The 26,666-nt window shown below is 41.8% G+C and overlaps 1 long non-coding RNA gene across 13 annotated transcripts in view; it reads left to right on the top strand.

Annotated features, from left to right (window-relative positions):
- The window catches only part of LOC147369756 (uncharacterized), a 206,507-nt gene that overhangs the window by 58,851 nt on the left and 120,990 nt on the right, over positions 1-26,666 (top strand). For 10 of the 13 annotated variants that reach the window (XR_015167848.1, XR_015167847.1, XR_015167854.1 and 7 more), the window contains exon 2: positions 8,951-9,011. The exons of 1 other annotated variant lie outside the window; for it this stretch is intronic. This is a non-coding gene — a long non-coding RNA (uncharacterized LOC147369756). Of the gene's footprint in view, positions 1-4,458; positions 4,660-8,950; positions 9,012-26,666 lie in introns of all 13 variants that reach the window. 2 more of the 13 variants (XR_015167846.1, XR_015167845.1) reach the window with 2 other exon arrangements.

Genomic DNA, 26,666 nt, shown 5'->3' with positions numbered 1-26,666 from the left:
CTGCTAAAAAAAAAGAACAAACATATAATTGTATAAGAGTACATGTAATTGTATAAGAGTAAATTTTATGATGTGTTAATTGTATCTTAAAGCTAACAAAAGTATTTCCTTGGTATTCAGATAATTTTTTTTTAAGATTTATTTATTTATGGCTATGCTGGATCTTCACTGCTGCATGGGCTTTCTCTAGTTGCTGCAAGCGAGGATTACTCTCTAGTTGCTGTGCTCAGGCTTCTCACTGTGGTGGCTTCTCTTGTGGAGTATGGGCTCTGGGGCCTGAGGGCTTCGGTAGCTGCAGCTGGCAGGCTCTAAACTGATAGCTCAGCAGTTGTGGTGCATGGGCTTAACTGCTCTACAATGGGTAGTATCTTCCTGGACCAGGGATCAAACCCGTGTTGCCTGTATTGGCTGGCAGATTCTTAACCACTGGACCACCAGGGAAGTTGCAGAGCTATGGTATTTAAAATTAGGTCTTTCAGTTATTATTTTACAAATTATACTCCTAAGATGCTCTCCTAAGATGTGGAGTTTGTTTGGGAAATGTCTAGGGTCCATTGGTGTGGTTACATCTAAGAAAGCCAGATTTATAATTAAAATTTTTATGTAGTCTTTGGGGAAGGCTGGTATTTTTCTTTGAAGTGAAGTGAAGTCGCTCAGTTGTGTCCAACTCTTTGCGACCCCATGGACTGTAGCCTACCAGGTTCCTCTGTCCATGGGATTTTCTTCAATTATAACACTTGAACTTTGATGTGAAATCCATATTTGAGGAAGGCCAAGACTTGTTTGGTGATATTTAGAAATTTTCCAGTCTGTCAAATAATACTACTGTGAATTTTAGAATCCTCAGCCATTGTAGAAATAAAGTCATCCACAACTGAATTAGGCCTCCAAGAATCTATAAGTATTTCACAGTTTTTATGATACAATGGTGGTTACAACTACCATTACTAGCTAACATTTGAGAACTACTTATGCATTGTACACTGAGCTAAGTGCTTTAAACACATCATTTCCTTGAGTTTACACAGCTAATCTCCAGAGGAGGGTAGAGATAGTGAAATAATTGTACCGTCTTTCTAGGCTACCAAGTGGGCAAGTTCAGGATTCAAGCCTAAATTGCTGAGTTGAGCAAAACCGGTAACTGGACTATGTTGTTGTTATTCAGTCACTAAGTCACGTCTAACTCTTTGCGACCCCATGGACTGCAGCATGCCAGGCCTCACTGTCCCTCATCATTTCCTGGAGTTAGCCCAAGTTCATGTCCATTGAATCAGTGATGCCATCCAGCCATCCCATCCTCTGCCACCATCTTCTCCTCCTGGCCTCAGACTTTCTCAGCACGAGGGTCTTTTCCAATGCGTTGGCTGTTTGCATTGGGTAGCCAAAGTATTGGAGCTTCAGCATTAGTCTTTTCAATGAATATTCAGGATTGATCCCTTTAGGATTGACTGGTTTGATCACCTTCCTGTACAAGGGACTCTCAAAAGCATATTTCTAGTGCCACAATTTGAAAGCATCAATTCTTAACACTTTCAACCTTCTTTATGGTCCAACTCTCACATCCATACATGACTACTGGAAAAACCCCAGCTTTCACTATATGGACCTTTGTTAGCAAAGTGATGTCTCTGCTTTTTAATATGCTGTCTATAGCTATGGTTTGTCATAGCTTTCCTTCCAAGAAGCAAGTGTCTTCTAATTTCATGGCTGCCGTCACTATCTGCAGTGATTTTGGAACCCAAGAAGAGAAAATCTGTTACTGCTTCCGCTATTTTCCCTTCTGTTTGTATGAAGTGATGAGACCAGATGCCATGATCTGAGTTTTTTGAATGTTGAGTTTTAAGCCAGCTTTTTAACTCTTCACTTTCACCCTCATCAAGAGGCTCTTTAGTCATCTTCAGTTTCTGCCATTAGATTGCTATCATCTGCATACATGAGGTTGCTGATACTTCTCCCAGCAATCTTGATTCCAGGCTGTAACTCAGGCAGCCTAGCATTTCGCATGATGTACTCTGTATATAAGTTAAATAAGCAGAGTGACAATATACAGCCTTGTCATACTCCTTTCCCAATTTTGAACCGGTCAACTGTTCCATGAAGTTCTAACTGTTGCTTCTTGACCCTCATGCAGGTTTCTCAGGAGACAGGTAAAATGGTCTGGTATTACCATCTGTTTAGGAATTCTACACAGTTTGTTGTTATCCACATTGTCAGAGGCTTTTGCGTAGTCAATGAAACAGAAGTAGATGTTTTTCTGGAATTCCCTTTTTCTATGATCCAATGAATGTTGGCAATTTTATCTCTGATTCCTCTGCCTTTTCTAAACCCAGCTTGTACAACTGGAAGTTCTAGATTCAAGTACTATTGAAGCCTAGCTTGAAGGATTTTGAGCATAATCTTACTGGCATGGGAAGTGGGTGCAATTGCCCAGTAGTTTGAACATTCTTTAGCACTGCCCTTCTTTGGAATTGGATTGAAAACGGACCTTTCCCAGTCCTGTGAGCACTGCTGGGTTTTCCAAATTTGCTGATATATTGAGTGCAGCAATTTAACACCATCATCTTTTAGTATTTTAAATAGCTCAGCTGGAATCCCATCACCTCCATTAGCTTTGTCCCTAGTAATGCTTCCTAAAACTCACAATCCAGGATTTCTGGCTCTAGGTGAGTGACCAATCTGTAGGGGTTGAGATAACCAATCTAAGATAATGTACAGTTCTTCTGTGTATTCTTGCCACCTCTACTTAATCTCTTCTACCTCTGTTGTCTTTACCATTTCTGTCCTTTATCATGCCCATCCTTACACGAAATGTTTCTTTCACATCTCCAGTTTTCAAGAAGAGATGGCTAGTCTTTCCCACTCTATTATTTTACTCTATTTCTTTGCATTGCTCATTGAAGAAGGCCCTCTTCTCTCTCCTTGCTATTCTCTGGAACTCAGCATTCAGTTGAGTATCTTTCCCTTTATCCCTTGCTTCTCTTTTTTGCTCATTTCAGTCACTCACTCATGTCAGACTCTTTGTGACCCATGGACTGCAGCATACCAGGATTCCCTGTCCATTACCAGTTCCTAGAGCTTCTCAAACTCATATCCATTGAGTCAGTGATGCTACCCAACCATCTCATCCTCTATTGTCCCCTTCTCCTCCTGCCTTCAATATTTCCCAGCATCACGGTCTTCTCCAATGAGTCAGTTCTTCACATCAGGTGGCCAAAGTATTGGAGCTTCAGCATCAGTCCTTTTAATGAATATTCAGGATTGATTTCCTTTAGGATTGACTGGTTGGATCTCCTTGCAGTCCAAGGGACTCTCAAGAGTCTTTTCCAACACCACAGTTCAAAAGCATCAATTCTTCAGCACTCAGCTTTCTTTATAGTCCAACTCTCACATCACATAGTCCAACTCTCACATGACCACTGGAAAAACCATAGCCTTGACTAGATGGACCTTTGTTGCCAAAGTAATGTCTCTGCTTCTTAATATGCTGTCTAGATTGTTCATAGCTTTTCTTTCAAGGAGCAAGCATCTTTAAGTTCATGGCTTAGTCACCATCTGAAGTGATTTTGGAGCCCAAGAAAATAAATTCTCTCACTGTTTCCCCATCTATTTGCCATGAAGTGATGGGCCCAGATGCCATGATCTTAGATTCTGAATGTTCAGCTTTAAGCTAAATTTTTACTCTCCTCTTTGACTTTCATCAAGAGGCTCTTTAGTTCTTCTTCACTTTCTGCCATAAGGATGGTGTCATCTGCATATCTGAGGTTATTGATATTTCTTCCAGCTTGTGCTTCATCCAGCCTGGTATTTTGCATGATGTACTCTACATATAAGTTAAATGAGTAGGGTAACAATGTACAGCCTTCAATACTCCTTTCCCGATTTGGACCCTGTCTGTTATTCCATGTCCAATTCTAAATGTTGCTTCTTGACCTGCATACAGATTTCTCAGGAGGCAGGTAAGGTGGTCTAGTATTCCTATCTCTTGAATAATTTTCCAGTTTGTTTTGATCCACACAGTCAAAGGCTTTGCCATAGTGAATAAAGCAGAAATAGATGTTTTTCTGGAACTCTCTTGCTTTTTTGATGATTCAATAGTGAAAGTGAAGTCGCTCAGTTGTGTCCGACCCTTTGCGACCCCATGGACTGTAGCCTACCAGGCTCCTCTGTCCATGGGATTTTCCAGGCAAGAGTACTGGAGTGGATTGCCATTTCCTTCTCCAGGGGATCTTCCCAACCCAGGGATTGAACCCAAGTCTCCTGTATTACAGGCAGATTCTTTAATTTGATCCCTGGTTGCTCTGCCTTTTCTAAATCCAGCTTGAACATCTGGTAGTTCATGGTTCATGTACTGTGGAAGACTGGCTTGAGAATTTTGAGTATCACTTTGCTAGCATGTGAGATGAGTGCAATTGTGTGGTAGTCTGAACATTCTTTGGCATTGCCTTTCTTTGGGATTAGGATGAAAATTGACCTTTTCCAGTCCTGTGGCTACTGCTGAGGTTTCCAAATTTGCTGGCATATTGAGTGAAGCACTTTACCACCATCATCTTTTAGGATCTGAAATGGTTCAACTGGAATTCCATCACTTCCACTAGCTTTGTTCGTAGTGATGCTTCCTAAGGCCCACTTGACTTTGCATCCCAGGATGTCTGGCTCTAGGTAAGTGATCACACCATCATGATTATCTGGGTTATGAAGATCTTTTTTGCATAGTTCTTCTGTTCTTGCCACCTCTTCTTAACATCTTCTGCTTCTGTTGGGTCCATACCATTCCTGTCCTTCATTGTGCCCATCTTTGCATGAAGTTCCCTTGGTATCTATAATTTTCTTGAAGAAATCTCTAGTCTTTCTCATTCTATTATTTTCCTCTATTTCTTTGCATTGATCACTGAGAAAGCCTTTTTTATCTTCCATTGCTTTTGTTTGGAGCTGTCCATTCAGATATCTATATCTTTCCTTTTCTCCTTTGCCTTTCATTTTTCTTCTTTTCTTAGCTATTTGTAAGGCCTCCTTAGACAACCATTTTGCCTTTTTGCATTTCTTTTTCTTGGGAATGGTCTTGATAACTGCCTCCTAAACAATATCAGGAGCCTCCATTCATAGTTCTTCAGGCACTCTCTCTATCAGATCTAATCCCTTGAATCTATTTATCACTTCCACTATATAATCGTAAGGGATTTGATTTAGGTCATACTTGAATGGTCTAGTGGTTTTCCCTACTTTCTTCAATTTAAGTCTGAATTTGGCAATAAGGAGTTCACGATCTGTGCCAGAGTCAGTTCCCAGTCTTGTGTTTGCTGACTGTGTAGAGCTTCTCTATCTTTGGCTGCAAAGAATACAATCAATCTGATTTTGGTATTTACCATCTCGTGATGTCTATGTATAGAACTTTCTCTTGTGTTGTTGGAAGAGGGTGTTTGCTATGACCAGTGCATTCTCTTGGCAAAACTCTGGTAGCCTTTGCCCTGTTTCATTTTGTACTCCAAGGCCAAATTTCCTTGTTACTTGAGGTATATCTTGACTTCCTACTTTTGCATTCCAGTCCCCTCTAATGAAAAGAACATCTTTTTTGAGTGTTAGTTCTAGAAGGTTTTGTAGGTCTTCATTGAACTGTTCAACTTCAGCTTCTTCAATATTACCAGTTGGGGCATAGGCTTGGATTTCTGTGATATTTGAATGGTTTGCCTCGAAAATGAACAGAGATCATCCTGTTCATTTTGAGATTGCATCAAAGAACTGCATTTCGGACTCTTTTGTTGACTATGATGGCTATTCCAATTCTTCTAAGGGATTCTTATCCACAGTAGTAGATATAATGGTCAACTGAATTAAATTCACCCATTCCAGTCCATTTAGGTTCACTGATTCCTAAAATGTCGATGTTCATTCTTGCCATCTCCTGTTTGACCACTTCCAATTTGCCTTGATTCATGGACCCAGCATTCCAGGTTCCCACGTAATATTGTTCCTTACAGCATCAGACTTTACTTCCATCACCAGTCACATCCATAACTGGGTGTTGTTTTCACTTTGGCTCTGTCTCTTTATTCTTTCTGGAGTTGTTTCTCCACTCTTCTCCTGTAGCATATTGGGCACCCTCCAACTTGGGGAGTTCATCTTTCAGTGTCATATCTTTTTGCCTTTTCATACTGTTCATGGGGTTCTCATGGCAAGAATACTGAAGTGGTTTGCCATTCCCTAATCCAGTGGACCACATTTTGTCAGAACTCTCCACCCTGACTCGTCTGTCTTGAGTGGCCCAACATGGCATGACTCATAGTTTCATTGAGTTAGACAAGGCTGTGGTCCATGTGATCATTTGATTATCTTTCTGTGATTCTGGTTTTCGTTCTCTTTGCCCTCTGATAAGGATAAAAGTCTTATGGAAGCCTCTTGATTTGTAGAGACTGACTGTGGAGGAACTTGGTCTTGTTCTGATGGGCAGGTCCATGCTCAGTAAATCTTCAATTCACTTTTCTGTTGATGGGCAGGGTTGTGTTCCCTCCATGTTGCTTGACCTGAGACCAAACTATGGTGGAGGTAAGGGAAAAAATGGTGACCTCCTGCCTCACTCAGTGCCCCTGACCCTGCAGCAGGCCATTCATGGACACTCACAGGCAGGTCTGGGTCAGTCTCCTGTGGGGTCACTGCTCCTTTCTCCTGGGTTCTGGTGCATATAGGGTTTTGTTTGTGCTCTCCAGGAGTCTGTTTCCCCAGTCCTGTATAAGTTCTGTGACTCTGCGGTGGGGTTAACGGCGACCTCCTCCAAGAGGGCTTATGCCCACCCACACCCTTTTTTGCTCAGCTATTTTTAAAGCCTCCTCAGACAACTACTTTGTCTTCTTGCATTTCTTTTTCTTTGGGATGGTTTTGTTCACTGCCTCCAATGTTGTGAACATCTGTCCATAGTTCTTTACATACTCTGTCTACCAGATCTAATACATTGAATCTATTCATCACCTCCACTGTATAATCATAGGGAATTTGATTTAGGTCATACCTGAATGGCCTAGTGGTTTTCCCCACTTTCTGTAGTTTAAGCCTGGTTTTTGCTATAAGGAACTGATGGTCTGAGCCATAGTCAGCTCCCAGTCTTGTTTTTGCTGACTGTAAAGGGCTTCTCAATCTTCAGCTACAAAGAATGTAATCAATCTGATTTCAGTATTGACTATTTGGTGACGTCTGCACAAGGACATTGCTACAATCATCCCCTCTCAACTCCATCACTGAAGTTTCTCTAATAGGTCATTCCTATTATCAATGGAACAGGTTATTTCTTACATCTAAAGTTTTATTGACCTTCCTTCCCCTATGTCCTTGTCAGTGGCATTCCAATTTTTGTTCCCCTTTACAGGAGAATTCCCTGGAAGAATCATTTATGCTGTTGTCTCTAGTTTTTTTTTTTTCCCTTCCCTCTTAGCCTATTCCAGTCAGTTTTTTTTGTTTTTAACATCCTGCTCAATCAGTAATCAATGACAGTTGACTTCCCCTTGCTAAAGCCAGTATTCACTTCTGATTCCTCACTTTCTGCCTAATTGGCACCATTTGACACCATTGATCACCACCACTTTCTTGAAACCCTTTCTTTGGGATAACATTTCTTTCCACCTCTCTTAAGGGCCATTTCTCAGTCTCACTCACTGGTTTGTCCTTACCTCGACCCTAAATGTTAACATACTCCCTGACCCAGTTCTTGAACCTCTCTTTTCCTTTTTTTAAGATAATGTTATTTATTTATTTGGCTGTGCTGGGTCTTCCTTGCTGCATGGGCTTTTCTCTATTGTGGTGAGTGAAGGCTACTTTCTAGTTGTGGTGGGCAGGCTACTCGTTGTGGGGGCTTCTTTTGTTACAGAGCACAGGCTGTAGGTGAGCAGGCTTCAGCAGCTATGGCTCAGTTGTTCAGGTGCATAGACTTAGTTGCTCCACAAAATGTGGGATCTTCTTGGACCAGGGATCGAACCTGTGTCTTCTGCATTGGTAGGTGGATTCTTTACCACTGATCCAGCAGGGAAGCCCTTGAACCTCTTTTTTCCTACCTCCATTTCCCCTACTTTCTTATCTAAAGCTCTAGCTATTATTTGCATGGTAAGCACCCCAAATTTATATTCCCAGCCCAGTCTTTGCCCCTATAGTCTATATAATTGACAATTTGACCAAACAAACATTTAACTTAAGGATGTCCAAAACTGAGTTGCTCCCTTGTGCTCAGCTGCTTTTATTACTTAGAATTGTTCCTTTCCCTGTTGGTTTCCATCTTAAAGTAAATGAATGTTATGCTGCTACTTGCACAAATTTTACACATCACTGGGCATCATGTAGGGTATGAGGATACTTCCCTCATGGTCTCTGCCCTCAGAGTTTAAACTTTGATAGTGAAGATGTGGTATAAACCAATAGCTGTCTCCCAATCACCATTCTTTCTTTCTGTCTTTAGGAATCCTGAGCTTTATCTGGGCTCCCTGATGCCTAAAGGCAGGTTGAGGTTGGCAAGACAAGACAGGAAGGATATTGTACCCAAACACCATGGAGCTGCCACAGCCCTGGGATGCTTACACTGCTGTGGGAAAGAGATGTGATCTCTTTTGTTTAAGCTGCTGGTAGATTTCATAGCAGCCACATTGGCATCCTAAACTTGGAAATAAGAATTTGAGTAAGGATTTCCCCCCAGTATGAGATGGAACGGAGGTAGGGGCCATTTTGGACCTAGGCAGGTGCTTTGGGTTGGTATAAGACAAAAGGAAGGTGTGGGGACCAGATGAATTTTAGAGCTTTGAACTGCCTGAAATCATTAACATTTAGACCATATTCTAGCCCCCCAAAAGCCTGCAATCACCATTCAGCACAGCTAGTTTGTCAACTTTCATAAACAAAGAAGTGATTTAAAATATTTAGCTGTTGTTAGCAGCATGAAACCCTTTTTGAAACTCTTTTTTTAACTAATCTCATGCAGAACTGAAGATGACGACAGAGGATGAGATGGTTGGTTGGCATCGTCGACTCAGTGGATATGAGTGAGTAAACTCTGGGAGTTGGTGATGGACAGGGAGGCCTGGTGTGCTGCAGTCCATGGGGTTGCAAAGAGTCAGACGCTACTGAGCGATTGAACTGAACTGAACTGATGCAGAACTGAAATATACAGTGCCAGATGGGCAGGTCTGCTCTGGCTGGAGGGAGACCACATTCTCTGTTGGTGGGCTCTCTGTGAAACACAGTTTAATGTATGTATGCATGTATTTTATTGGAGTATAATTGCCTTACAGTGTTCTGTTAGCTTCTGGTCTGTAATGATGTGAATCGGCTATATGTATACATATATCCCCTCCCTCGTGGACCCGCCTCCCACCCATCACCATCCCACCATTCTAGGTCACCACAGAGCACCAAGCTGAGTTTCCCTTGCTTTATAGCAGATTCACACAGGTTTAAAATTACTTATCTAGTTTAATTCCCGGAGAAGGCAATGGCACCCCACTCCAGTACTCTTGCCTGGAAAATCCCGTGGGTGGAGGAGCCTGGTAGGCTGCAGTCCATGGGGTCACGAAGAGTCGGACACGACTGAGCAACTTGACTTTCACTTTTCACTTTCATGCATTGGAGAAGGAAATGGCAGCCTACTCCAGTGTTCTTGCCTGGAGAATCCCGGGGATGGGGGAGCCTGGTTGGCTGCCGTCTATGGGGTCGCATAGAGTTGGACACAACTGAAGCGACTTAGCAGCAGCAGCAGCCGTTTAATTCCCTTATTTAACAAATGGGGAAACTCAGGCTGAGAGAGATTTACTGTGAAACCAGAAGTTTCACCTGTTCCTTCACCTATTTGGGTTTTGCTTTCCTCAAATTTAAAAACAAGCTTGAACTAATTCATCTCTGACCTCTCTTTGGTGAGGAATGAAGGAAACATGGACTGCACAAAACTAATATCAATTAATCAACTGCTACGTGCTAGTGTGAAAAAACACAGACTTGGTGTTGTGTTTGTATCAGGTAGTCCAGACACATCTGATTTTCTGATATTCCAGCAATTACAAGGTAAGAAATTTCAGTACAACAACTGAGTTTATAATGGGCCTGAGCTCACTTTTCCTAGCAATAGACATGGCAGGTAAGTTTACACACCCTCATTTCTTTTAATTAGCTCATCTCTGTGTGAAGTAGCCAGAGAAGTCCTTCCTATTTACAACTAGACAGACTCTTGGCAACTACTTTGCACAAAGTAACAACAAGCAAATGACATAGTCAAGACTGAAATCGAGGTCGAGTGCTCATTATGACAACTCTTCTTAAATGATATGTGTATGAACTCACACAAGACCTTATAAATATATATGGATCTGGCCAAAATTATTGCAGAGTGTTTTGTTTTCATTATTAATAGCATATGCACATAGTACCTATCTGTACCCAAGGGAGAAGGGTGTTAAAAGGTGACAGGGTTGTTCTCCCTGAGTGTGAGATACTTGGCTTCTGAAAGTAGCTTCAAGAGGCAATTGTCAGATGCTATGATGTGCAAACAATTAGAGAAAATAATTTTTTAAGGAAAATTTGGTAGAAGACAGTTAAATCCTGTATTTCATTCAGAATTCATACTTGTACTATCCACTCTTTTCTGTTGTCTTCATAACTCTGATATATTGAGGATGACCGGAAGCATTAATCTGTGGCCATTTCATCTGTCTCCTTTTAAAAAGAAAGGTCATTGAACCTTAAACTATATTAAACATTCACTTTTTGTGGTCAAATTGAGATTCTGCACAAATATAGCTAATGAAATTTGTAGATGATCTGCTGTCTGGATTTATATGGGAGGCTTTGATTGAAAATGAGCTATAAAGCACATGTTGAGTGAGCACCACACAGCTTCCACCTGCCAGGCAGCTATTTCTGAAACAGTCTTCATGTCCTATTTCATTGTATAAGTGCGTGTTGGTGACTGAATGAGTCAAATGTGGAATTTGCCAACTCTTTTTCCTCTGATCTCTGATTCTTGCCACCCTCCAGCCAATTTCCATCCCCTTTTCTCATCTTCTCTTTCCAAAATCTACCCTTACGTGATTGCCCATCTGATGTCTAATGGACAGTTCAGTCAACATGTTAGAAATAAAACTTTTGGTCTTTAGCATCACACAGTTCTTTTCCAATCTTCCACATCTCAGTAAGTGGAGCAACCCATTATGGTACTCCAGCCAAAAATGTAGGAGTCGCCCTTAATTCTTTCTTCACTCACCACAAATTGAATCTATTATTAGCAAGCTGTATTCAGGTCACCCTCTATGGTATTTCCAATCTGAGGTTCTTCTCCCCATCACACTCGTTCAAGGGGCTCCCAAGCAGAAAAGTCAATTTCACGTGTGAAAAAGAAATTCCTTTGGTGTGGACACATTGTCTGCTGCTGCTGCTGCTGCTAAGTTGCTTCGGTCATGTCGGACTCTGTGCGACCCCATAGACGGCAGCCCACCTGGCTCCCCCGTCCCTGGGATTCTCCAGGCAAGAACACTGGAGTGGGTTGCCATTTCCTGCTCCAATGCATGAAAGTGAAAAGTGAAAGTGAAGTCACTCAGTCATGTCCGACTCTTAGCGACCCTATGGACTGCAGCCTACCAGGCTCCTCTGCCCATGGGATTTTCCAGGCAAGAGTAATTGTCTAAAGGCTGCTATTTTCAGCTTGAATCAGCTCCTTTCCAAGCTGGGCCATGGCTGAATTTTGACCTGTGTCCCCTGGGTTGGGCGTATTTGTTGTACTGTGGGGTCTAGGCGGCACACTGCCACCTGCTGGTCCAAGCAGCCACTCCCTCTCACCAGGTCCTCTTCCAATTCCCTATGCATCTCCTTTTCCAGTCTTGTTCCTCTACAGTCTTTTGAACACATCATGGTAAAATCAGTCTTTAAAAATCATATATCATGTTATTCTGCTTTTGTAGTTAAAATCCTTCGTTGCTTCCCTATTATGCAGTTGAAACCCAGAATGATTGAAGGCCCTCCACGACCCTTGACCACCACTCTTTCTACTCTTCTTGGACACATGTGTCCTTCCTAGTCTTGAATGTGGAAGGCTCTTGCTGCCTGGGGGCCTCTGTAACATCTTTCTGTATTTTTAGTGTAATGCATTTTATTGAAGTGTAGTTTGTTTACAATGGTGTGTTAATTTCTGCCATACAACAAAGTGACTCTGTTATACATATACACACATATATATATTATACACTTTTTTATATTCTTTTCCATTATGGTTTATTATAGGATATTGAATATAGTTCCCTGTGCTATACAATAGGACCTTGTTGTTTATCCATTCTATATAGAATAGTTTGCATCTGCTAATCCCAAACTCTGAGCCTTTGCATCATATGATTGATGCTTCCTTTTCATTTTGTTCTCAGCTTAAATCTCACATCTTTATGGGGAGTTTTTAATGACCCAGTTACCTAAACTCAGTACACCAAATGCCCTGCCACCATCTCTCTCTCCTTGTTACATTATCACCCAGTTTTATTTTTCTTCACAGTCTTGAACATCATCTGAAATTTGTTTACTGTCTACTCCTTACAGATTATAAAACTCCTTGGGGGCAAAAAAGTTGTCTGAATTCTTCATTGTTATTTCCTTAGTACTCAAATGGGTGTGTGGCACACACTTGGCACTCAAATACTGATTGAATCACAGGGAGGGGGTGGAGTCAAAATGTGCAGTTAAGGACCAGTGGAGAGGATAATGACATGCAGCAAGCATATTGGAAAAGCTGATTAAAAATACATATTCATAGAGCAAACTTGAAGATAAGTCCATCTTCCCTCTCTCCCTTCAGCCTTTTCCTGTGGTCTTTCACAGGAAAGACCTGTGTATTTGTATGTATGCTGGATCATTTGCTTTCAGGGGACTCTTGACTGTGAATAATTCCCCTCCCAAGTGGAGAGTAAGACCTTCGGACTGGGAGAACTTTCTGCATAAGGACTCCTCCTGGCTCCAAGGTTGGATGTCTAGCTGTCATTTGCTTTCCGGGCACAGTAGAGCTAAGTAGCATTGTTTAACCTTTTGGAAGCCGTGTATGAAATTTACATTAGTGGGGTGTTGCTGTTCAGTTACAAACCGTTTATCCCATGAATATCAATGTGGCTGTTTGCTCTGAGAAATTATCTTCTATCTTTTGAGAGGAGCTGAGGAATCCATAAAAATGTACAGAGGAGAGGAGAGACAGCCCCACTTCCTCTAGCATCGCTGGGGAGAATGGGGAGCAAGGTGACCTCTGCACCTAGGAAGAGGGCTGTGGAAATACTAATTTTCCCTCCCCTGGGGCAATTTTGAATAAATATTTTGGCTTAGTTATTTTAAAATATATGAGTGTCTATCACAGAGCCTTGTAAAAAGTAGACATTTAATAAATATCTGCCCCATCAGCTGTTTGATATTTAAGAATACTTATTAAACAGAAAACTCATTCAGTAATTAAGAAGAAATATGAACATGTAATTAAGGAAATATCATCCCAAATTTATAATTCATCACTAAGGACTTTAAAAAATTTTCTGTTTGAGTAGATGCAAATGACCAGAAAAGGGACTTAAAAAAATCAATAGACTTTATCTTCCAGAGCAGTTTTAGGTTTATAGCAAATTGAGCTGAAAGTCCAGAGAGTTCTCATTTGCCCCTTTCCCTTGCCTCCCCTCAGGTTCCTCTGTTAGGACATCTCACATTACTAACATTTATTCTACAGTTGATGACCCAATATTGATACATTATTGTTAACTAAAGTCCATAGTCTTTGTATAAGGACTAACTTTCTGTGGTATATGTTCTATGGGTTTCAAAAAATATGTAATGACATGTTTCCATCGCTGCAGCATCATGCAGAATAGTTTCTCTGACCTAGCCATCCTCCATGCCTCCTCTCTCATCCCTCCCCACCTCTCCCACTGAAACTCCGGCAATTGCTGATTTTTTTGCCTTTAAAAAAATGATGGTAAAATAAACATACAACTTATCATTATAACCAATTTTGAGCATACAATTTAGTTTTATTAACTACATTCAACCACTAATCTTTTTACTGCCTCTATACTTAAACGTATTTTCTAGAATGTCTTGTAGTTGGAATCCTACAGCTAATCCTTTCCAGGTTGGCTTCTTTCACCAAGAGTGCATTAAAGGGGGCTATGGTTTTAATCATTTTATCTGAAATGGTATAGACGCTGAAGACTTTAATCATCAGGACTTCCATCATGGACATAGCTGCAGCAGACATGCTGTCTGGAGTGAGGCTGGCATTGGGAAGGGATAGTGGAGAAACTTGGAAACTTAGATTTCAGTGTCAATCATTTAGCTAAATGATTTAGAGTAGCTAACTTTTATTTACATGCACAGACTCTTGTTAACTGGTGATTCTGTCCTTTTAAATTTCCTGCCATCATTGTTTCTGTTTATTTGGATATTAAACTTTATGTCATCTTTTGTATTTTAAAATGTCTGTCTCCCCTCTTTGTAAAAGGGATTCAAAGTGGCTTTGCTTTTTCTAATGAAATAGAGAAAGAAAACTGAAATGATAGAAGTATTAGCATCAACATCGTGTCGTAGTAGTTAATCTTTTTGGTGAGGGCAATTTTTTGTTAGTAAGATGAGAGTACTTACAGAGTAAGTAAGATCTTTGTCAGTAAGATCAGAGTTCCCTGACAGACTTAAAATCAGAAAGTGAACTGTGCCTTCACCGTGCCATTATTTGGATGATCTGAACTTGTAATAGGGGCAGGGAGTAGGTGGTAAGATAAAAGGAGGGAGAAGGAGGCTGAGTTGAAGGAAAAGCTGAAGATGCCTTGGTGTTACCAGTCCCCACCTAGTGGTGATAATGAAACAGGTACATAGGTGGTACAGAAACAGGATGAGTTCAAGTATCTGAACCTCCTGTGTGCCTGCCACTGCGGTGGATGCTGGGGATTCAGGGTGAACAGAATACAGCTCCTGCCCTAATGAGCTGGCATTCCAGTGGGGAGTTCTATAGTAAACAAGAAAATGAAAATGAATTTAAACTTGGGAGGGCTAGGGAGAAATGTAATGAAGAGAAACAGAGTGAACCTTCCAGAGTGGTCCTGTGGGGTCTACTTTAGATAAAGTGGTCAGGGCAGGACTCTTGGGGGTGGTGATATTTGAATAGAGAGTTCTTAGTAATGAGAGTACCATCTATGTGTAGCTTTGGCAGGAGATTATTCCAGGCAGAGGGGATATCAGGTGCAAATCTCTTAAGGCTGGAATTAGGCTGGCATTTTCAAGGAACAGAAGCAGACCAATCTAATTTAAAAAAAAAAAAAAGCACTTGAAAAGGGATAAAGATTGAGTTTGGAGGGGCAGACAGAAACCCAATGATGAATAGGTTTGTAGGCCAAGCAAGGAAAGGAGCTTGGAATTTATTCTAATGTGTTAGGAAGCTACCTGGGGGATTTGTGAAGGGCAATGATATGATTGTGTATGTGGTGGTGGCGGGGGCGGGGGGCTTCCCCTGGTGGCCCAGTGATTAAGAATCTGCCTGCCAATGCAGGAGATGCAGGAGACACAGTTTGATCTCTGGGTCAGGAAGATCCCTTGGAGGAGGGCATGGCAACCCACTCCAGTATTCTTGCCTGGAGAATCCCATGGACAGAGGAGCCTGGTAGGCTATAGTCCATGGGGTCACACAGAGTCAGATATGACTGAGTGACTGAGAATGCACACGTGTGTGTATGTATAGAATATCTTTTGGCTGTACCCCATGACATGTAGAATCTTAGTTGCCTAACCAGGGGTTGAACCTGCACCCTTTGAATTGGCAGCACAGAGTCTTAACCATTGGACCACCAGGGAAGTCCTCAGACTTTTTTATTTTTAATAAGACAATTTTGTAGTAGAAATTGAATGGAGGGAAAGAGGCAAAAATAGAATAAGCAGGCCAACTGGAGGCTGCTTTGACTGTCTATGTGTGAGCTAAGCAAGGCCTGCAGTAAGGGGATGAGCAGTGGTCATGGTTGGAAATAGTTTCCTACAGGATGTGAAAGTAGAATAGACTCGCTGATGGATAAGAGACCGGCGATGCGTGGGATACAAAGGCATTGAAGGTTCAGAAGGAGAATCTTTACATCTTGCTAAAGTGAGGGGAAGTCTTGCTGGGTTTGAAGGATGGCTAAGAGGAGACGATAGGAAAGGATATTGCAATTGGGAACTGCCATGAGCAGAAGCACGGATGCAGAGAGGTGAGCATTATGTTTAGAAAAATGCAAAGTGAGAGTCTAGAGTTTACTTGAGAAAAAGAGGGTATGGAAAGTCTACAAAGGGAACTTAGGGCTAGACTGGGAAGGGTCTTCAATGCCATATGCAGATATTTAATTATGTAGAGTAGTTCACTTTCATGCATTGGAGAAGGAAATGGCAACCCACTCCAGTGTTCTTGCCTGGAGAATCCCAGAGATAGGGGAGCCTGCTGGGCTGCCATCTATGGGGTCGCACAGAGTCAGACATGACTGAAGCAACTTAGCAGCAGCAGCAGGCAATGGGGGAGCTGTATTTGTGAGGAGTGTGCTTAGTGGCAAGTAACTGAAACTTGCTAAGTATCTTAAAGAGGAATTTAATTTTCTCTTATCCTTAAAAATCTGGGGGGAGTCAGTTTGAGATGGTAAGGCTGCTCGGGCCTGCAAGGATCCTGGTACTCTCTTTCATCTTTAATATGTTGACTTTCATCTTCAGGCTTATCACCTCCTGCTGTCTGGTTGTCTCCTGTACCAACGTGGGCCTTATCTGTACTCTGGGCAGAAAGAAGGGGCCAAGAGGGAAAAAAATAGCAAAGACTGTGCCAGTCCCTTCTCCTTTCAATATGGTACAATATATGTAACATAAAATTTGCCATTTAACTATTTTAAATGTATAATCGAAGGGCATTAGTAACACGTAATGCTGTGCAACCATCATCAGTATCTACTTCCAAAATGTTTCCATTATCCTAAGTAGAAATGGTATAACTGTTTATCAGTAACTCTCATTCTTCCCCCTGCTCCCTGCTGCTGCTAAGTCGCTTCAGTCGTGTCCGACTCTGTGCGACCCCATAGACGGCAGCCCACCAGGCTCCTCTTTCCATGGAATTCTCCAGGCAAGAACACTGGAGTGGGTTACCATTTCCTCCTCCAATGCATGAAAGTGAAGAGGGAAAGTGAAGTCACTCAGTCGTGTCCGACTCTTAGCGACCCCATGGACTGCAGCCTACCAGGCTCCTCCGTCCATGGGATTTTCCAGGCAAGAGTACTGGAGTAGGGTGCCACTGCCTTCTCCATCCCCCTGCTCCCAGCCTTTGGAAACCTCTAACCTACTCTTTTGGAGAAGGCAATGGCACCCCACTCCAGTATTCTTGCCTGGAAAATCCCTTGGACGGAGGAGCCTGATAGGCTGCAGTCCATGGGGTCGCTAAGAGTCGGACACGACTGAGTGACTTCACTTTCACTCTTCACTTTCATGCATTGGAGGAGGAAATGGCAACCCACTCCAGTGTTCTTGCCTGGAGAATCCCAGGGATGGGAGAGCCAGGTGGGCTGCCATCTATGGGGTCACACAGAGTTGGACACGACTGATGCGACTTAGCAGCAGCAGCAACCTATTCTTTGTGACTGTGAATTTTGTGACAGTCTCTTTTGATAAGGAAAATAAATACTACCAAGAATCTCTGTTCCATAGCTTTATGACTGATATTTTTATATTGCCTTTTTGGAATTTTCCTTTTCCCCCATACCTTCCCTTCCCCTCCCTCCTATCTCCTCTTGACCTTCCTTGGTTTGTCATTTAAGGGCATTGTTGAAGACCAGGATGGTCTCTGGAGGTGGATATTTTGGAAAGAATGTAACAGATTCTCAGAGTGAGAAAAACATAGGAGCAGAGGCCTGTATACAAAGATAAGTGGAGGAAAGAAGGCATACAAGGGTTCTGGTCACCAATTCTGATTCATGAAAAAGTTGGCATTCCCAGGCCACCAAGCAGTTCTCTGACATCAGCTGGTTGTCCTGTGGTTCAGCTTAGTTTTTACACTATTTGCCTGGAGATGGCATCACATTCCACAAGTTGAGGGCTCAGTTCTGTAAGATTGCACCTCCTCGCCACACTGCAGATGCCAGTTGCAAGTCCAGGTTGTCACCTGAACTTCTGGACAACTGACTATAGATTAGAGGTTCTAACAACCTTCTTCTTGTGTTCTGCCTTTTTGCTAGAGTGGCTCACAGAACTCAGAGAAACATTTTATTTACTAAATTATTGTTCGTTGTTCAGTTGCTGAGTTGTGTCTGACTCTTTGCAACCCCATGGACTGTAGCCCGTCAGGCTCCTCTATCCATGAGGATTCTCCAGGCAAGAATACTGGAGTGGGTAGCCATTCCCTTCTCCAGGGGATCTTCGTGATCCAGGGATCAAACCTGGGTCTCTTGCATTGCAGGCAGATTCTTTATTATATGAGATTCTTTACCATCTAAGCCACCAGGGAAGACCTTATCAAGCAAGAAGTAGGGGTGGCTAATGCTCAAAAGACCCGAACTCTTGGATGGCTTGGGGAAGAGATTTTAAAGGTGAGCTGAGGGGAGAGGGTGATGGGGAACAGGGTCAGCTAATGCACATTTGTTTCTGATTGGTGGGTGACAAAGTAACCAGGTGAGGCCACAGGGCTTAACATTCTCAACTTTCAGGCTCCAGCTCCTCTGGGACCACGTGTCAGAGTCACATTCCTTCTAGTTGGGGTCTAGTTTCTATAAACTAAACAACTGTGGGACGTGCATTAGACTTTATCTTTACCTTTGAGACATAATTAGGAGTCCCTGAGACTAATTTATTGTTTGAGTTTATGGATGTATCTCTGCCTGATTGTCCTTTGTTTCTGCATTCTTTAATTTTCCCCATCAGCTGCGTGGGCTTACTCGTCTCTCTCTGCTCACAGATGCCCTAGGATACCACAGTTCATTCCCACGGGTTTTTTTTTTTTTTTTTTTCCTGATCACTGTGGTAAGTAGGGCATGCCCTGGGGTCCTGTCACCAGGAAGTCCTCTACATATGTCTTCAGTTCAGTTCAGTCGCTAAGTTGTGTCCGACTCTTTGCAACCCCATGAATCACAGCATGCCAGGCCTCCCTTCAATTCAACCTCTAGTCCCTCTTCCTTCCCTAGATATCAGGAAGTGGGTGGAGTGGGCGTTTCAACATCTAATTACCTGGTTGTGTTGACTGAAACAAAAAAGGTACAGCCTAGTAGTTGAAAATTATGTTTTCTTTGGTGGACAAAACTGAGGACTCAAGCCTGGGACACAGCCCCTCAGATATCTCTGAGGGACTGCTCTGAAGAGGTAAGGGAGGTACCCGGTTTATGTGAAAAATACCAGGTAATGGAACATCAAAATATTACTGGTAATTAAAGAAAACCAAACATCTCAAGTTAAGGAATTCAGGGCTTTTGTGTGTTATGTGAAGATGCAGCAGCCTGGGCTCACTGAAATCATCCCTTTCATTTGTACCTCACCTATCTAGAGCCAGCATGCTGCTCTCTTCCATCCTGAGTGCCTTCAGGGTACATCCTTGGGGGTGGGGGGGGTGGCTGCAGTGACTAAGGGCTTGGCAGCAGGCATCGAGCTAGTCTCCATCTTGAGTTCTCTCAGGGCTCCTGGTCCATGCTGCAACTCTTGATGGCTACAACATCCTTTATTTACGTACTTGGCAGGCAACATTTTTTCATTGATAATTGGTTCTCCTGGCAACAAGCCTTCATCCCTAAGTGTGATCTAAGTCACTCATTAACATAAAAAAAACAGCTTTGTTCTCTCATCATTTGGGATATTCACTCAAGTATTCTGTGCTAGACTAGAGAGGAAGACCAAGTATGTATTTCTTATTATAAATCATAATATCACAGCACAAGTCAGGGAGATTTTAGTAGATCGTTGGGTGTGAGGTATGGAGGGAAGTGAAGGGTTCGGGGTAGCATCAGGCTGAGAGAGAGACCAGAAAGAGAGCAAAAAAGAGGTAAGGAGTATGTTTGACCTGATGCCTTGGATCTCCTTGGACTCACATGAGAACTTATTTCTACTTTCAGAACTGTTTCTTTGATTTCAGCCTTTCTTTTTTCTTTAATTACGATAACTGTGGCAAGATTCGGCTATGGAATTTACTTGGGCCTCTGATAGGTAGATATTTCAAAAGGGAAACCATATTACTAAGAAAGGGAATATTTCCTGCCTAATCAGTAAACAAAGGGTGTCAGGGTCATCAGACATTGCAGCCTCTACCAATGATGAGGTGGTGAGCCCTGAGGGAACTCAGGAAGGAAACTGAATATCTGCCATCTAGCAACCATCAGACTGCCAACACTGCCTATGGTGGCTTAGGATGTAAAAACACAGGATACTGGCCCCAGAAAGCTGAGGTATATCAAAGGAATGATTTCAGTGAGCTCAGACTCTTGCATCTTCCCAAATATAGAAAAAGCACTAAATTCCTTACGTTGGTATTTCTGATTTTCTTTAAGACTAATATTTTGATGTTTCCACTACCTACCCTTTGTTGCAAAACTCCTATATATCCTAGCTCCCCACTCTCCCTTGCCTCCTTGAAGTAGTCCTTTCAGGGTCACATGAGATACTGCCTCTTGGGCTTGAAGTTCTAAAAAATCCCACTGAATGAAACAGAACTCTCAACTTTGAGGTTGTGAATATTTTTAAAGTAGACATCACAAATGATTTTTTTCATTGCTAGGATTTTTTCCCGCTATATATGTGGCTTTGCTTGTGCATTCTTGGGGCCTAAGAGGCCAGCAAACAAAGATTTCATTTTCATTCATATCTTTATCCATCTCATCCCTCCTATCCCAACCTCCAGAAGTGGGCCTAGAAGTTTGCCAGAGGAGGCAAGTTCTCATCTGCTTGCAAGAGTTTGCTGTTTCAATACAAGAAGACTTTCCCTATTCTGGACCAATCACCATTTGGGGCTCTGCTTGGATGTGTCCTTTCATTAAGAAGCATTCCATGTGCAGCATTTCTTTTTAGATTCTGCATTTACGCAGTACCATTCGCTATTTCTTTGTCTGACTCACTTCACTCAATATGATCACCTCCAGGTCAGTCCATGTTGAATGCTGCCCAACCCTCTTTCTCACATGTCCTTCTGGGGCTGCCAACATAGGTCCTCTGTTCATCTGATCATAGCACATAGGGTTTCAAATGAGGTTCAGTTTGGAGTTGTTTCCCTGGGCTCATGTTTCTCATCCATGTGAGACTTTGAGTCAGCCGCTTTCTCTCTCTCTACCTTGTTTATGTTTCATCGATTAATATTCTGTCAGCTAATACTCCCAACACATGTCTGCATGTGACCATTTCCCCACATCCTTGCCAACGATGAACATGATACTTAACGGTATTATACAAGTACCAAGGACTAGGAACTGTTGCAAGTCTTAAATGAAACAACATATACATCTTGCTTTGTAACCTCAGGTGAATTATGTAACTGCCATGTGCCTTACCTCCTCGTCTTTAAAATGAAGATAATATATATTTCCTTCAGATCTGTTGCCTGGAACCCATAATAGGCACTGAATACTGCATATTTCATATAGCAAGTGAGCTGCCCAGATTTTGCTCATGTAAAACATCTAATAAACTGCAGTTATTATTTTGGCCAGAAGATTATAAACTTGGAAGGCAAAGGCTATGTCTTATTCATCTTGGATATCCTGGTGTTTAGTACATTGGCATGCCTGTAGATCTTTATAATTATTTGTTAAATGGATCCTCTTGAATTTCCAGCATCCCTGAGGAGCTGAAGAGAGAGACGAGCCTGGGACAAATATCTGGGAAGCAATCAGAGGTCCTTGTCAAGGTGAAGTCAGTGTAGTGGGAATCCTCAGAATTGTCAGTAGCACTAGACCGTTCAGGTATGACCCAAATCAAATCCCTTATGATTATACAGTGGAAGTGAGAAATGGATTTAAGGGCCTAGATCTGATAGATAGAGTGCCTGGTGAACTATGGAATGAGGTTCATGACATTGTACAGGAGACAGGGATCAAGACCATCTCCATGGAAAAGAAATGCAAAAAAGCAAAATGGCTGTCTGGGGAGGCCTTACAAATAGCTGTGAAAAGAAGAGAAGCGAAAAGCAAAGGAGAAAAGGAAAGATACAAACATCTGAATGCAGAGTTCCAAAGAATAGCAAGAAGAGATAAGAAAGCCTTCTTCAGTGATCAATGCAAAGAAATAGAGGAAAACAACAGAATGGGAAAGACTAGAGATCTCTTCAAGAAAATTAGAGATACCAAAGGAACATTTCATGCAAAGATGGGCTCGATAAAGGACAGAAATGGTATGGACCTAACAGAAGCAGAAGATATTAAGAACAGATGGCAAGAATACACAGAAGAACTGTACAAAAAAGAGCTTGACGACCCAGATAATCACGATGGTGTGATCACTGACCTAGAGCCAGACATCCTGGAATGTGAAGTCAAGTGGGCCTTAGGAAGCATCACTATGAACAAAGCTAGGGGAGGTGATGGAATTCCAGTTGAGCTATTTCAAATCCTGAAAGATGATTGAGTGTAGCTGTGAAAGTGCTGCACTCAATATGCCAGCAAATTTGGAAAACTCAGCAGTGGCCACAGGACTGGAAAAGGTCAGATTTCATTCCAATCCCAAAGAAAGGCAATGCCAAGGAATGCTCAAACTACCACACAATTGCACTCATCTCACGTGCTAGTAAAGTAATGCTCAAAATTCTCCAAGCCAGGCTTCAGCAATATGTGAACCATGAACTTCCTGATGTTCAAGCTGGTTTTAGAAAAGGAAGAAGAACCAGAGATCAAATTGCCAACATCCACTCGATCATGGAAGAAGCAAGAGAGTTCCAGAAAAACATCTATTTCTGCTTTATTGACTATGCCAAAGCCTTTGACTGTGTGCATCACAATAAACTGTGGAAAATTCTGAAAGAGATAGGAATACCAGACCACCTGATCTGCCTCTTGAGAAATTTGTATGCAGGTCAGGAAGCAAAAGTCAGAACTGGACATGAAACAACAGACTGGTTCCAAATAGGAAAAGGAGTACGTCAAGGCTGTATATTGTCATCCTGTTTATTTAACTTATATGCAGAGTACATCATGAGAAACGCTAGGCTGGAAGAAGCACAAGCTGGAATCAAGATTGCCGAGAGAAATATCAATAACCTCAGATATGCAGATGACACCACCCTTATGGCAGAAAGTGAAGAGGAACTCAAAAGCCTCTTGATGAAAGTGAAAGTGGAGAGTGAAAAAGTTGGCTTAAAGCTCAACATTCAGAAAATGAAGATCATGGCATCTGGTCCCATCACTTCATGGGAAATAGATGGGGAAACAGTGGAAACAGTGTCAGACTTTATTTTTCTGGGCTCCAAAATCACTGCAGATGGTGACTGCAGCCATGAAATTAAAAGACGCTTACTCCTTGGAAGGAAGGTTATGACCAACCTAGATACCATTTTCAAAAGCAGAGACATTACTTTGCCAACAAAGGTCCATCTAGTCAAGGCTATGGTTTTTCCTGTGGTCATGTATGGATGTGAGAGTTGGACTGTGAAGAAGGCTGAGTGCCGAAGAATTGATGCTTTTGAACTGTGATGTTGGAGAAGAGTCTTGAGAGTCCCATGGACTGTAAGGAGATGCAACCAGTCCATTCTGAAGGAGATCAGCCCTGGGATTTCTTTGGAAGGAATGATGCTAAAGGTGAAACTCCAGTACTTTGGCCACCTCCTGTAAAGAGTCGACTCATTGGAAAAGACTCTGATGCTGGGAGGGATTGGGGTCAGGAGGAGGAGGGGACGACAGAGGATGAGATGGGTGGATGGCATCACTGACTCGATGGACATGAGTCTGAGTGAACTCCGGGTGTTGGTGATGGATAGGGAGGCCTGGCGTGCTGCGATTCATGGGGTCACAAAGAGTCGGACATGACTGAGCGATTGATCTGATCTGATCTGGTTCTCTGATTTCTCTTCATCACCCCTTGTCTCTCTTGGTTGAAAACTGTATGCCAGCTTCTGAAAGAGGTGTCCATTGTCTTTTTGGCCTTTTCATTTTTGGGTGATTAAAATATCTTGAAAGTTTTCCACACTTGGTGAGGGATCAAATTGCTTCCAATCTTCTCACTCTCAGGAGGCTTCAGGGGAGGAGAGTACATGGGATCAAAAGTGAAAAGTGCCCCAGATGACAGTTTTATTCCACCAGCCAGTCTCTGCAGATGCTAGAATGATCCAGGTCTAAATCTGAGTTTTGGTCTTAGTAAGTAAGTTGCTTCTCTCTGAGCTTTACTTTACTCATTGCAAGATGTGACTTTGTCCCCTACCCTTGCTCCAATGTGATATTACCTGGTAATCCTTTCAGTATGGCTAAAGGTGCTGCAACTTCTAAATATAAAAGAAAATCCATTTGCATTACTGAAGATTAGATTAACTGTATCTGAAATACAGAAATAATGGCATAAAGAAGATAAATATTTGTGCTTTTTTCCTTTAAAGTCCTCCTGTTTGCAGGACTTTAAAGGACTTTAAAAGGACTCTTGTCCATGGAATTTTCCAGGCAAGGCTTTGCAGGGCTTTTCAGTCCTTTAAAGCCCTGCAAACAGGAGAACCAGGATACCCAGTGGTATAATTTAGTCCAAATCTAAACTTCTGAAAATTAGGGGTGGGGAGAAGGCAATGGCACCCCACGCCAGTACTCTTGCCTGGAAAATCCCATGGACGGAGGAGCCTGGTAGGCTGCAGTCCATAAGGTCGCTAAAAGTCGAACACGACTGAGTGACTTCACTTTGACTTTTCACTTTCATACATTGGAGAAGGAAATGGCGACCCACTCCAGTGTTCTTGCCTGGAGAATCCCAGGGACGGGGGAGCCTGGTGGGCTGCCGTCTATGGGGTCACACAGAGTCGGACGTGACTGAAGCAACTTAGCAAGGGCAATACATCCTAATTTGAGTCCAAAACCTGAGAGCCAGGAGTGCAGATATCTAAGAGAAGGAAAAAAATGGATGTCTCAGTTCAAGCAAACAGAGCAAAATGTGCCCTGACTCTGCTTTTTTGTTCTATTGGGTGGATTGGATAATGCTCACCTGCACTGGTTGGGATCATGGGTTGGATGATGCTTGCTTGAATTGGTGAGGGAGGTGTTCACTCTATGGATTCAAATTTTAAGCTCTTCCAGAGATATTCTCACAGATATGCACAGAAATAATATTTTACCATCTATCTGGGCATCCCCATTCAAGTTGATTCATAAAAGTATGCATCTCACATAGCTAATGAATCGTTGGGCTAAAGTTGGAGTCCAGTTTTTCTATTCCCTTCCTTCTTCTTTTCCTCCTCCTGTTTCATTCTTGCACACAAAAAACTATTAAATGAATTTTAGGAGAACTTTACAGAAAGAAATGGAGGTGAGCTTGAAGTTAATGACATTTAGGTAAATATTTCTTCGAGTGTATAATGAGGATAATAATGTACCTTTCTTGTAGCTCCATTGCACAGAATCCATAAAACATGTATAAAGCACCTTGACCAATGTCTATTTAATACTAGGGTGTAAATTACCTATGATGTGCATGCATGCTCACTCGTGTCTGACTCTTTGTGACCCCATGGACTATAGCCCACCTTGTCCATGGAATTTTCCAGGCAAGGATACTGGAGTGGCTTGCCATTTCTTACTCCAAGGGATTTTTCTGACCCAGGAACTGAACCTGCATCTCCCAAGTCTCCTGCATTAGCAGGTGTATTCTTTACCACTGAGTCACCTGGCAAGCCCTGATAACCATGATGATGCCAATATAAAAACCTAATAAAGTTCAAACATCAGATTTATTATTTTTGTCAAAATGTAAACCTTGAAAGTCAGGGACTGTGTCTTAGTCATAGAGGCTTCCTGGTGTCAAACACAATGTCTAAAACTTGATCACTATTTGCTAAAAATTGTTGAATGTTAAAAAAATAAATAAATAAAATGAGGTGGAACAGTTTAGATTCATTATTTTTAAATCTCATATTTGAATTATATCCAGTATTCATTGACTCATGTCCTTCTTTCAAAACATAATTTGTTGCTTTTCAATACATTTTATAATATTTAAAATATTTCACTAAGATTTATAAAATTTCTATGAAGATTTATATTTCCCAACTCTAATTCCCAGTGTTATTTTTATTAGTACTATATTTGAATTGGTTCAGTACTCATCCCACGTTGTTTTGTCTGAGCTTCTTCTGCATAGCTGAGGTCTATTTTGATTTCTGCCTTGATTGGCTGGATTTCATTTCATCAGAAACAATTTTTCATTTTATTCTTCAAGAGAAGGGGTCAGAAATTATCAGAGCCTCTGAGTTTCTTCTGCCTCCAAGTTTGAAAAAGGAATTTTTTTTTTCTTCTTGAAGTTTAATTGTTTAACCATGGTAGTCGTTGGTGTCCATCAGTTCTTTCAGGCTTTCTGGAATATGGTATATCCTGTCCATCTGTACTTTTCCAGTTTATTTTATTTCATTAAACAATTTTTATTAGTACATAGTTAAATGATTTATTCTTTTGTTCCATATGTAGGCATTGTTACTTGTGTTAGTTTTCTGGTACATCTAACAGTAACAAAGTACCACAAACTAAGTGGTTTGAAACAAGGAAAATTTATTC

Source organism: Bos grunniens, chromosome 7 (assembly GCF_055505025.1).
Source record: "Bos grunniens cultivar Pamir isolate PY7600 chromosome 7, Bosgru_T2T1.0, whole genome shotgun sequence".
NCBI lineage: Eukaryota > Metazoa > Chordata > Mammalia > Artiodactyla > Bovidae > Bos > Bos grunniens.
The sequence above is the reverse complement of the archived record's forward strand: the minus strand, read 5'-3'. Positions and strand labels throughout refer to the sequence as shown.